At 42.5% G+C, this 9,908-nt stretch overlaps 1 long non-coding RNA gene across 1 annotated transcript; it reads right to left on the reverse strand.

Moving 5' to 3' along the window:
- Positions 1-3,386: 3,386 nt before the first annotated feature.
- Positions 3,387-4,733, reverse strand: LOC121921680. The gene is made up of 3 exons (XR_006102010.1): positions 4,591-4,733; positions 3,632-3,761; positions 3,387-3,526 (listed from the first exon to the last, which is right to left on the reverse strand). It is a non-coding gene; the product is annotated as an uncharacterized LOC121921680 (long non-coding RNA).
- Between the last annotated feature and the right edge of the window lie 5,175 nt (positions 4,734-9,908).

A 9,908-nucleotide genomic window follows, 5' to 3' on the forward strand; every position in this document is an offset into this window, starting at 1 on the left:
ACCTCCATAATCAGAACAATGGGTGACAATTGTCTAGATGTCTCACCTGATGAGCTGGCTAACAATTTAACTCCTTTCCCATTTCCCTTGACTATTGTCAGACCAGATTATCTCATTCCATACAGTCTAACACCTTTGCCCTGCGGCTAGTTTTAGCCCTTAAAAACCCCTGAAAATCTCCCCTCAGTGTGCTAGTTTGGAGTTCATGGGGACACTGTGATCTCTAGCCTAGTTCCAGCACTTCTGTTCAACCAATGCTCTCTGAACAGCTGTGTCTCACCCTACTTCACTCAATTGGACTCCAGAAGCAAGCCCCATCTATAGTAAGTACAGTGGACCCCTCCCCCCGTGTAAAGCAAAAACCGTGTAAACTTAAGCCCCATTATATCCAATGGGGCTCATGCTTGCTGCGTGTGTGGCGGCCACACGCATGCACAGTGGCCATGCACACCATTCATGAGCCCCATTGGATATAATGGGGCTCATGCTCACCGTGCGGCAATGTGCACACGTGGGGCACTCATCTGTTTCCCCACTAGCAGAAAACAAGCACGCTCCATCCTCAATAACCCTTCAGATATTTAAACAGGGCTATCATATCACCCCTTAATCTTCTCTTCTCCAGGCTAAACATAACCAGTTCCTCATAGGACAAGGTTTCCAAACCCCTCACCATTTTAGTCATCCTCCTTTGGACATGCTCCACTTTCTCAGCATCCTTTTTGAACTGTGGTCCCAGACCTGGACACAGTATTCCAGGTGAGGCCTGACCAAAGCAGAATAGAATGGCATTATTACTTTCCCTGATCTAGACACTATACTTCTACTGATGAAGCCTAGAATCACATTGGCATTTTAGCTGCTACATCACACTGCTGAATCATGTTCAACTTGTGGTCTACTAGCACTCCTAGATCCCTTTGACGCATAGTCTCGTTAAGCCAAGTATCCCCCATCTTATATCTATGCATTTCAATATTTTTTGCTCTAAGTGCAGTGCCTTATGTTTCTCCGTATTGAAATTCATTTTGTTAGCTTTGGCCCAGCTTTCTTATCTATTGTGGTCATTTTGAATTTTGATCCTTTTCTCTGGAGTATTAGCTATTCTTCCTAATTTGGTGTCATCTGCATATTTGATAACCATGCCCATATTCTTTCATCTAAATCATTGATAAAGATGTTGAATAGCACTGGGCCCAGAACAGAACCATGTTGCACCTCACTGGTCACTTCTCTTCATGATGAAGAAGAGCCATTGCTGAGCACCCTTTGGTTTCGGCTGGTCAACCAATTACAAATCCATGTAACAGTTACATTGTCTTGCCCACAATTCACTAGATTGTTTGCAAAAACTTGTGGTATTTATTTTTAATAATGCTAAATTAAAAGCAAATCAAATATGATTCCCCCTTTGTTCTGGGAAATAAGGGTGATTAATGCCTCTCCCACATGCAGCAACTCATGTTCCTTTTACCATAGCTTTCTGCAGGAGGAAAAATACACAGAAGTATATAATGTGTAGTTTGGCTCCATTCTGAAGAGAAGTTTAATCTATGGCATCTTCACAAGTAATATGAAGAATATGGGCACCCACAATTTAATATTCAATGGGAGAAACTGAACTCTAAGTGCAGTTTAAAATAGCTTATTTATTCAATCGAGGGACTCACCATTCACACAAAGACTCTCACTCATGAACACATTCAAGAAATAATGATATACAGATGGTAGCAGATAGCAACTTAAGAGGTTGCAGAGGGTGGTACTGTACTGAATCCAGGCATGAAGCTCTGATTGGGGGACACTGTGAAATGAATGTGGCTCAGCACACTGGCTTAGGATCATGGTTTGGCCAGTGACTGCTGGAGTCAAGAAAGATATTAGACTGTCTGTCTGATCTTAAAGCATTCACTACCACAACCCCCACACTTTGGAACAACTTACCGGAAGAGATCCGTCTTATCACCACCTAAGATGCCTTCAAGAAGGCATTTAAGATGGATCTCTTCCAGCGGGCCTACCATCTGATCTTCTATAACTGATTTTAAAGAATCTTCCATGCTTGATTCAAAAGTACAGAAACAGATGATGATTTGGCTATTTTAATGACTGTGCATGTATTTTTGTGTGCTTTTATTGACATTTCGTAACTGTATTGTTGTAATCCCGCCTCGATCCTCAGGGAGAGGCGGGAAATATAAATAAATTTTATTATTATTATTAAATGACACCGTATTGAGAGTAGCTTAAGCAGGCATATTTATAGGGCAAAACCTGTCCTGGGGCAGAATTAAAGATTAATGGGTAGTTTTCAGGAGAGAAGAAAGAAAAGGGAAGCTATAAATGGCCAGACAATCAGTATAGATGTCCTTGGACAAGGGAGTATCACTTCCAGAGGAAAGTGTATCTAGATTTCTGTTCAGTCGTAATCACAAGGTCTATAACTCACTATCACTCCCATCAGTGAAGGATTATGCAGATTCCGATCTTGATCGATCTATCCTGGCTAGGTGCTACTGAGCTTCCCTGAGCCTCTCAGATCTCCTTGTATGGTAAGGCTATTTCCCAGCAGTAGGGCATCCTCGTGGCTAATTTTTTTAAACATCCCTTTAATATCAATTTGATATCAAAATAGAGGAGGGGTGCAGAGGAGTGATACAGATCTCGGGGTAACATTCTCTTGAACTTGTAAATAACATTACCATATGTGAACATGAGAATATGGTTTTGTGTAGCAGCCACTTTTAAAATGAAAGATAGCTCCCAGAAATTTAGTTATTTTCTCTGACTGACTTATATTGCCTCTTTCGGTGAAACAAATACAGCAGTAAAAATGTACATCACTGGGAGATGAGTGGCACATCTGCCACAGTGCAATGGATCCTTGAACACTGAAGAGGGAAGAAGGAGCCTAATCTCCAGTCATGGGTTGTTGTAATATTTTAAGAGCATGCCCGAACTCTAGATATTATATCATTAGCACTTCCAGAAGGATACCAGAGACAGAACAAATATAAAAGAAGCCATGGGTGAACAAAGGAGAAGAAGGAAGAGATGGAGGGGCACAGGCCATATACTGTAGTGGGGAATGGCTAGAACCCTGTTTTAATTATGGGGAGTAGCGCGATTTCATGGGCGTTTTAACCATAGCAACAGAAATAAAGTTTGGCATTTATCACTCGCCAGAAGGAAAGTGTTATAAGTGATGTGTTGCAAAGTAAGATGTTAAGAATAATGAGTAACATCTTCCAGGACCTGGGTACTTGGTCATTATTTCCAAGCTCTGGGCATCTCCTAGGAAGAAGAACTTACTGAGGAGCTGAATAGTGGATCTTTCATAGTTAATAGCAAACCATGGTTTATTTTAACATTGTTACAGTAAGTGCATGGAATTTGATTTGGTTGCAAATTACAATTGTTCTGTGGAGTTGTTCTGCTGATAATGCTGCTCCCAACAGTGGAACCAGAAAGGAGTGACTCCTCCTCTGAAGCCCCATAATGGGTTCTCAGAACCTGTCTGAAATGTCTGAGAAGAAGAAAAGGAAGTCCCATCATCATGTTAACAGGCATTCCCAACCACAATGTTAGATGTACACCTATAGTTTCTATAAACCATAGTTTGTTCACATACCAGGATCTTCCTGCACCATGCTTTGATTCTGCTCTGGGTTCCTGGCTTCCAAAAACTACAATGCTCAGGTACAATAGCAAACAATATAGTCGTCCCTCCATTTTCACAGGAGATCCATTCCGGGCTCCTGCTGCAAAAATGGAAAACAGCATATATTCAAAGTCCATTGATTATAATGGGTACATGCTCTTGCGTGTCCCATTTTAATCCCTCCCCGACATGCCATCACGAAAAGCGAGACGGTGGACTCCAAGTCCACAAATTAGAAGGGACGGCTGTAGTTTGCGGCTAACTTGACACCCTTGTGTACAGAGGAAGAGAGAAAGGCTTGCAAACAGAAAGGTCATTGCTGCTTGCCCAGACATAGACATTTTAAAAAGTGGTCTTCTTCCCAGAATGTTGCAAGAGCAAACAACGAAACATTATTTGTTCTTATCCAAGTGAGGTAGGAAGGCAAAAATGAGCTTAATTGGAGATAAATTAACTGCCCTCTCTGGCATTTCATGGAGACATTTCATTGCTGGGGTTATTGTGTTTAGTCATTTTAGAGGGGTGAGTGTTGGAGTTTTCTCTCTGTGTGACATTGAATTCCTGCCATTACTGCCTGAGAAATGCTAGCCTTTCCCCATTGTGAATTCTGTCTGGCTTAGTTAAGAAACCATCCAGCCAAAGTGAAACCTTTTAAAATTCTACAGATGTCAGAATATTTTCCCCATTGTGCATCCCAGCTGATTTATTTAAGAAACCAACCAGCCAAAATAAAACCCCTTCAAATTCTACAGATGTCAGATTTACAGTGCATTACATTAGTCTTTGGAGGGTATCTCATGGCCACAGGATGGATCAGATCTCCTCTTCTAAGACTTTTTCTCTGCTCTTGGAGATCTTACCCTGAAACCTTGGGTCTCATTCAGGAGAAAGGTGGGATATTAAATCAATCAGTTAATCAATCAACAAACCTTCCTCCACTGAAACATCCATGGCTGGTCCATGTCAGGACTCCAAGGAGGTATGTATGAGTCTGTGCATATAAGCGTCTTGATGGGAGAGACTGTGGATCTTGGTTACCAGATGTGCTCAAAGTGGTGACAGATCTGCACCAGTCCTGGAGGTGGCAGAAATTATTTATCTTTCATTGAATTCAAGGCAGAATAAGGAAAAAATGTAAAAGAAAGAAACAAACACTACCACCACCCTGCAGGGACGTAGCCAGGATTTTGGGAAGGGGGGGTCCAGACTAAGTGCCAACATTATAATGGGGCTTGGGTGCGGCCGCACACACCATTCATTTTATCTAACGGAAGGGGGGGTCCGGACCCCAAGAACCCTCCCCCTTGGCTACGTCCTTGCACCCCGACACATAGAGAGCTGGGGAGGGGAAATTGAAAAGTGGATGTTTTCTTTCAATTTAGAGTAAACCATGTGAATCAGTGGATCTACTGTAGATGAGACTACTAAAATATTTTAAGCCTAAGTCTGATGGGAGCTGCAGTGTGACAACAGCTGGAGGGCCACATAGTGACCAGCCCATTCTGTTGGCTTGCATACTACTTGCTCATATGATTATAAGCCATCAACTCATTCAGAATTTACTTTGAGCAGATATGCATAAGATTGCATGCACATCTATTTGTACACTGCAAATCTTAACTGGAGTTGATGAAGTTTACTTTTTAGACTGCAAGTCCAAAATACAAATACAGAAGTATATTCTCTGAGCTCTGGCCTTAAAATGTTGACATTTGCCTTAATATTGTCTTATTAACTGATTTAAATCTTGAACCTGAGGTTCATATACAGGATCTTTTGCTTAACTAAGGAAATGTTAGGACAGTCCAGCATTTGCTGACATATCCAAGAAGCCATAGTCCTGTGCACTAAGGAAGGTTGCCTCGTTTTTCATTTATTACCTGAACTCTGTTTTGGGGTGACAATATCAGCCACAAGAATATGCCCCTCCATCTAAAAAGGCTGGGAGGCATTTCACAAGAATTACAGCAGTCCAAGTAGAAGGAACTGATCATGTGACAAATTGGTTAAGACAGCCTGCACTTCCCTCTAAGGGGAATAGTACTGGTTTAACTACTGAAGAATAGTTCTTAGAAATTACCAGGGACCTAACCACTGAACCTGAGCCAGAATTATGTAATCAGAGAGCAGCAGTATCCAGAATTAAGAAAACAAATAATACTCTGGGGGGGGGGGGAATTGCATCATTTTTACCAAAAGAAAATAGCAGTTATGCTTCTTCTTTAGCGTATCAAGAGGTTTGCAAATTGATTTGTAGTGGAAAAGACAGCTTACTAGCTCCTAAAAGGCTATGATATGCATTTCCTGAATCTGTTCTCGGTGGGGCATCTTCCTAATGTATGCAGTTTAAATTTCCCAGTTAACCTCTCTTTTTTTCTGAGTTTTTCTTTTCACATCCCCCAACCACTTTAGGTGATTTCCTCAAACTCCCCCCGTCAGTTTTTGTTTGTTTGTTTCTTGTTTTATGATAGCTGCTATTGCCCCCCCCACCAGAGAAATGGTGAAAAGACATTTGCTATTGAAAAAGAAGAAGAAAAGGGAGGGGGGGGACCCGGTGCAAGCACACTCTGCTACTGCCACAGCCAAGACTGAATGTGTTGTTGGAAAATTTCTCGTCCCTCTTAGGATTCAAATAGAGTCGAGAATTTTGTGGAGACATTGGCCACAGCTTTCTTCTTAACAGCACAGTCCTATGCATGCTTTCTTCCCAGGTATGGACACTGCTATTGCCAGGTTAGTATGCACAGGGTCAGTGGCATCAGTAGGGTTGGCATCACTCAGTGTGGTGACTTACAGTGTCTCACACCCCTCATGATGTTGACCTCTTTCCATACCTAGGGTTGCCATAAGGCAGGACCTCCAAACTGGGACAAATGTAGGACAAATGTAGGGCCACATTTTCAAATGTAGGACACGTTTTTAAAAAATGGAGGACACATGAAAAAATTGATACTTTTTTTAAAATGTTAATATAAATGCATGTTTCTTAGGCATGCTCAAAATGGAGGACATTTTGGCATTATTCCTAGACAGAAGGCTGAAATGTACTTCTCTTTCTGGCCAAACACCCCCCCCAATTCTACAAGAACATTTCCCACCCCAATCAGGCATAAGCATTGGGCAAAGATCACAGGCAGTCCTTTGTGCCATTGCAAACTACATTTCCCACTTCCAAGCAGGCATAGCATTTGCAAGATCACAGGCAGTCCCTTGTGCCATTGAAAACTACATTTCCCACTCCCAAGCAGGCATAGCATTTGCAAGATCACAGGCAGACCCTTGTGCCACTGCAAACTACATTTCCCACTCCCAAGCCTTGTTAGCAATTCCCCCCTTCCTCCTTTTCCTTGCCCCCTCCAACCCCCTCTTTTTCCCAGGTATGTCTCAACTTAGGAGGGATTTATGGGACAGATCCAAAGCCTTTTTTCTTTTCTAATGGGGGCAAAGCCTTGAGAAGCCCTGGACCCCTGAGAAGAAGAGGAGGGGGCTTAGAGAGAGGAAGAAAGAGAAAAAGAAGATGAGGAGGGGGGAGAAAGGAAGAAAAAGGAGGAGAAAGAGGAGGGGAAGAGGAGGAGAAGGAATAAAATGGAATAACAAGAAGAAGAGAAGGAGGGGAAAGCGAAAGGGGGAAGCAGCAGCTCGCCTGAGTGTAAATTCCTCCCTGCTCGGATGTTGCCCAAATAAGGAAGCAGAGGGCTGGCCAATAGAGGCAGGGCAGTGCAGCAGACCCCGCCCCTGCTAGTTTCAGTTGTCCTGCTGCTTGCTCCAAACATACTGCACTGCACAGCACTCTATAGAAGGCAGGCAGCAGCCCTGGGAGCTCAGAGTTGGGCAGCCACCCGGGGGCAGGGTCGGGGTCGGGGTCGGGCTAGGGTTGCCATAATTGTCCACTTTTACCAGGGACAAAATGTAGGACAAATTCAAGACCAAACTGTAGGGCAACTGCAGGACAAAACTCAGCTCAAAATGTAGGACATGTAAGGTCCACCATTTTTCTTCAATGTCCTACATTTTGGGCTGAGTTTTGTCCTGCAGTTGTCCTACAGTTTGGTCTTGAATTTGTTCCACATTTTGTCCTTGGTAAAAGTGGACAATTATGGCAACTCTAGTCAGGACGGGACCGGGCACGCCCCCCAGGGGGTGGGAAAGTCCCGCCCACCACCGTGAAATGGCAAGCCTATCCATACCAAACCATACAGAATCCTTAGTCATGTTTTTGTACTACTGTTATTCATAAATCCTAATTCCCCTAAATTACCGAATATAATGGTTAGAGATGTGACATAATCAACAATTAGCATACGCACAGCCTAAATGTGTTTTTACATGTACATAGTTTCATGTGGTTAAAGTGAAAAAGGCAGATGTTTGAGGACCAGTGGTGTCACCCCACTTTTAGAGTGCCACCTGGTGCGATTTGTGCACACACACACACACAAACACACACACCAGTTATGCCCCTGCTTAATGTTGGTGATATCCAACAAACCTGGCCAGTACCCATGAGAGCAACCTAACATTTTGTGGAATTTGGGAGGTGCCAATTTTGTATGCCTGTTATTGGGACTTCACAAACTGCTGTGCTGCCCAGTCTCAGAATGGTGTTTTGAAAATGGTATTAAATGTCTTGACTGATAGTTGTTATGAATCATTACTGACTATGCGTAACTTTGCATTTTAATGGGTTTTATTTGCTATACATAAATCATTAGATGTTGAAAGTGTTGCAGAAATTATGATTGTTAGTTCCTATTTACTTCAGTGAAAAATTAGTAATGCTGAAGGGCCTTGAGGGTGGCAGATGTACTAGTGTTCTTATTAGACAAATTGAAATGGAAAGGGTTTCTCAAACATAAGGGCCAAGAGCCTCCATCAGAGGCCATGGTGCCTAATTTTATGATGACAGAGCTATGTCGCTGACATGATATGTAGCCATGCTAGTGAATTGTGATGTTGCACAATATGTTCCAATGTACAATGTGTCTCACATTATGCATCAGGACATGCTGCTGGCGCCATTTGCACAATGGTCCAAGACATATAGCCATGCCTCCACTTTCCTCCTCTAGAGAATACAAGCATCATACAACATCACAATTCAGATTTACATGATGGTGACTTTAGAATTACATAAATAACTAACAGGATGCCACTCCATGTTATATATTTGTTACATATTTGGATTGACAATATTTCCCAATTTTTGCCAGTAAACCATGCAGGTTTTTCAGTTCTACAGAGCTCAGTTTCAGCAGCGATAGCTCAAGGAGTTTTTTGAAGCTCAAAATAAACACTCTTTCCTTGGGTTTTCTGAAGGGTACCACCTTCCCAGCTTGGCCTCGTTGAAGCAACATCCGGATCCATTCAAAGGACCACAAGGGAGAAGAGCTGTTTATGTGCATTGCACAAATTTATATTTAGCTCTTCCATTTTTTCAAGAGGTTGAGGAACTGGCCTGGAAGACAAGAATAAGATTAGAGTTAGCTTGAGCTTGTTAACAGGACAGTAGCTAATCCTTGTTGCATAATAGCTTTAGAAAATCCTGCTTTCTAATTGGTTACAACATTTGATTCTTTAGCCTAGTAGGGCAGCATCAGCTGGAGCTTGTTTACTGAGGCAAGCTATAAAGAATGGAAGTGACCCTCCAGGAATATTAGCATTTGGGCATCCTTAATGTCTGTGAAGATCATTAATGCATACCCTGGAGGCAGAAGGGTAATAGCCATGTGAATCTGCATTTAGGACTGCTGTTAACAAGCAAACTCTTCAGTTTTAACACAACACAGTTGTCTGATAAACATAGCCCCTTTGCTTTAGCTTCCTTTGCATGAGAATGTTTTCATACTCTGCAATATTCCACAGATGAAAAATAGGACATGTGTGGCTTTTGTTTGTTCCTAACTGCCTTCAATGGACCCTGACTCATGGCGATCCTGTGGATGAGAAATCTCCAAGACCTCCTATCCTCCAGTTCTCTGCTTAGGTCCTGCAGATTCAGGCCCGTGACCTCCTGACTGAATCTAGCCATCTGGCATGCAGTCTTCCTCTCTTTTGTCCTTTGCTAGCATTGTTGTCTTTTCTAATGAATCCTGCATTTTCATGATGGGGCCAAAGTATGACAGCCTCCTTTTTATCATCTTGGCTTCCAGGAAGAGTTCAGGCCTGATCTGTTCCAGGCTCCATTTGTTTGTCTTTATAGCTATCCATGGTATCCTCAGCACTCTTCTCCAGCAGCGTATCTCAAATG

Source organism: Sceloporus undulatus, chromosome 2, assembly GCF_019175285.1.
Source record: "Sceloporus undulatus isolate JIND9_A2432 ecotype Alabama chromosome 2, SceUnd_v1.1, whole genome shotgun sequence".
Taxonomy (NCBI): Eukaryota; Metazoa; Chordata; class Lepidosauria; order Squamata; family Phrynosomatidae; genus Sceloporus; species Sceloporus undulatus.